The 3,632-nt window shown below is 37.8% G+C and overlaps 1 protein-coding gene across 1 annotated transcript in view; it reads right to left on the bottom strand.

Moving 5' to 3' along the window:
* Window positions 1–3,489: 3,489 nt before the first annotated feature.
* LOC148740599 (hemicentin-1-like) overlaps window positions 3,490–3,632 on the bottom strand; it is a 3,128-nt gene continuing 2,985 nt past the window's right edge. Inside the window, exon 4 of the mRNA XM_088749700.1 lies at window positions 3,490–3,632. This exon is cut by the window's right edge and continues 114 nt beyond it. The gene's annotated coding sequence lies outside the window, so the exon portion shown is untranslated.

Genomic DNA, 3,632 nt, shown 5'->3' with positions numbered 1-3,632 from the left:
CGAAATCGCAAGCAGTTGCGTTCTACCACGGAACCACTTCAAGAAACTGCCTTCAAAATGGACGAAGATTACCTGACTGTTCCGGACAGTCTGCAGGAACAGAACCACCCCCCTCCAGCAAGTTCTTATCTCCACATTCTTATCTCCACTCCACAGATGGCTCATGTTCACTCCCTCGGAAATCTGGAGTTGGGATTAGAAATTTCCGGTAAACCACTGGAACGTATAAATGTTACAAAACTCCTGGGAGTACACATTGACTCAAATCTTAAATGGGAATTTCATACCAATTATATTCTTAAATCTTGTTATGCGACTCTGAGAACCTTAAGAAAAATAAGGAACTTTACTAATTTTAAACTACGGAAACATTTGGTAGAAACATTAATTCTGTCTAAAATAAGCTACTGTGACATTGTTTTTTATCCGCTACCAAAGTTCCTCTCAGCGAGACTACAAAGGCTCCAGTTCGCTATGGCTAGTTTCATCACTTGTAAATATGTAAACAGTATATCTACCATTTTGGATCTTGGCTGGCTACCTATCCTGGAGCTAAGGGACTACTCACTACTAAAAACTATTTTTAAAGCACTGTATTCTGATAACTGGCCCTCCCATTTAAATTTGCAAGTCGTTAAACCCGTTAGGCATCTCCGTTCCAGTGTTGCTCCAAGGCTTTATGTTCCATTTGTACAGGGCACCTTTCAGCATTCAGCAGCCATGATTTTTAACGAATTGCCAGCAAATATAAGGAATTGCACAGATTTTAAAGAATACCGCAGGCTCTGCAAGGCGTTCTTCAAGGCGCGCGCTTTGTCTTCCTTGTAAAGATATAGAAACAACCACCACCACCAACCAATATATTCTGCATATTTACTTTCATGTAAAGTTTTTATTACAATTTAGTTAGTCATTATAAATTAGTTTTAATATTAAATTTTAGTATCGTAGGCCTTCACAGATGAAGAGCCACACCTTTTTATGTGGATACACTGTGAACAAACCGTTATTATTATTATTATTATTATTAAGTTCTCAAGTAGAAACATCCACGTCCCCTTCTAGATCTCAACTACACCCAACACGTCAAACAACAGAGCTGAGTGCAAGACCATCTCAAGAAGCTACTACAACTGAGATGAGGAAACGACATGGACGATTCATTAGGCCACCTAAAAAGTTTCACATTGAGTTATAGTTAAAAAAAAAATAGAAAAAGGGAAAGATGTTATGATATGTAGAACCTTCCGGAAGTCAACATTTGCTTTTCTCTTCGACAAGACCGCTCTTGAATGTCGATCAGCTAATCTTTCTTATGTAGCTCTTAAAGGCTATGTAACCCTCCAATGTTATGTAACTTTCTGGACTGATTATGTAACCACTTCGGACATTCCAATCTAGTCCTCGAGTTACACGAGTGAACATTGAGATAAGTTAGTCGTTGTCATGTTGTTGTTATATCGTTAGCTCTAAGAGTAACCTGTCTCTCGAGTAATTAAAGTTTGTGTTCAAAGAGGCTTACTGGACTCAGACTCACTATCTTGCTCTCTCGCGTCTTAAAGGACAAAACTATTACCTTATAGTAAAATGAATTTAACCTTTGTTAAGATTTATTTCCTCTGATATAGATTTTTGGGAGCACATTCAAATACAATTAATTTGTAGAAGGCAGACCACCTAGCAAATCTAAGGTTAGAGAAGGTGGTGAACTACAGATTTGCAGTAAGCTATGCAACCATGTAAACTACAGGACCACACTGCTTAATTTCTTATTACTGTTAAACTAAGAAAGCCACAAACACTTTGATTTGATTCTCACAGGACAGTGGTGTATAGTTCAACACAAAATAATTCAGGAGTGTACAAACTCCCTACTGCTACTGTTTAGTTGTCTGAATTGCAAGGACATTACATAAGTACATTTATTTCTCGAGTTCAGTTTCTGGGTGTCACAGTAACAGTGTGGACAAAATACTTTTGTTCCCTGAGAATAACAAAAAGTGGTCCTTTGTAAAAGTTTATCAGCATTCTGATTTTAGTCCAAAGTTGAAAAGCTGCACAAACACGAGTTCATAGTAATGTGTAGTAAGTAAAGCACAACTCATAGAAATAAACAGGCCATTGATTTTCTTCGAAACCATGGTATACCACAGTTTCGCTAGGAAAAGCGTTGCATAACGGCCTTAAGACATTACACGACAAAGAGAAAAGATTTGAACTTCCAGCGAAATAAGTGCAAGGGTAAACTGGCTGGAAGAGTACTGCTCGAAGACACCTTATAACAATAAATATAGCCTTTCAAGAGATATTTTTATTCTGTTACTAAACCTTAACTAACAACATTTGTGCTAAAATTTGAATTATGAACTTCTGCGACACCAGTAAGGCGCTTTTGAAGCTCTAGCTCCCTCATATCTTCACTAACCACGTTTAAGCGTTTTTCTCAAAAGCGACAGCCTCTTCCTCGGTTGCACGTGGCTCTACTTCTTCGTCGCACGGAGCGCGATATATCCAATATTTCTTCTCGACACTATAACAATCATTCATAGACCCCTCATCGGCAGAAACAGAACCATTACTCTCGTTTAAAATAGAGAACAGCGACGATTTTCGAGCAAGATCACTACTGAATTTATTGTTTACTTCGACAGTGCTTCAATGAAAGGAATACTATGATGTCACAAAGGGGAAAGACGCTGAAAATTATCGTTGGCCCAGCAGTTGTAGTTTGAGCAATGGCGGACGAAATTTAGTGAGTTTTAATCAAAAGTTTTTCGGACTTTTCTTGCCGCAATAGGTCTGAATTATATTTTTTTTCTTTTTGTTTAGGATCTAAACTTGAATCGTCGGCATAAAAAGTTTGTTTTGAAGAACATCAATTTTCGTCTCATTAGCACTTTAATATAGCGGCTTCCAAAATTTACAGGTCGGTCATCTGAGTACTGTTACTGCTCAGCTGGTTATTTTGTACAAACCAACCAGAAATCAATCACAGTGGTGTTAGCAATATTGTTTTCGTGAACTAAGTTCAAGAAATTTGTATGCTCAAATAAGCTTTCTCTTATGTTCTGATGTGAGGATATAATGTGTACCGGCTAACAGGTTAACATTTTTTAAGAACATACATATTCTTTTCGATCTAGAAAAAAAGGCCCATAGTAGACAAAGTAGGATAACCATGCAGCTATAATCACATCATCGTTTTTTGCAGTCCTCATAATAGGAAAGGCCACACTGATTGAAGGGAAGGAGGGAGGGTAAGCTATCAAGAAAGTTGGTAAAGGGAAATGTTTGGAATAATTGCACACAATCTATATGTAGTTTTCTCTAAGATTTTAAACAGTGGGTTCATTCGCAACGGCACAAATATTAGAGGCAAACAGATACGCCACAGTGCCTTCGGACTATCCTTACCCGGATGATCACACTACATAATTACACAGTGACTGAAGTAATCCATTCAGGTATATTTAAGGTGTTCATGTAAAGGTTGGGGGGAGCTAATCATGATTTTTGGGAGCTAAAAAGGCTCGGCACTGCTATCGTAGATTTCTTGGAGAGGAACCTTTGGTTCACTGCTACTCGCATTCCTATTAAAAATCATTACAAATTAAAGTGTCGAATATGGATAT

The sequence above is a fragment of the Stylophora pistillata genome, chromosome 2 (assembly GCF_964205215.1).
Source record: "Stylophora pistillata chromosome 2, jaStyPist1.2, whole genome shotgun sequence".
Classification (NCBI taxonomy): domain Eukaryota; kingdom Metazoa; phylum Cnidaria; class Anthozoa; order Scleractinia; family Pocilloporidae; genus Stylophora; species Stylophora pistillata.
The sequence above is the reverse complement of the archived record's forward strand: the minus strand, read 5'-3'. Positions and strand labels throughout refer to the sequence as shown.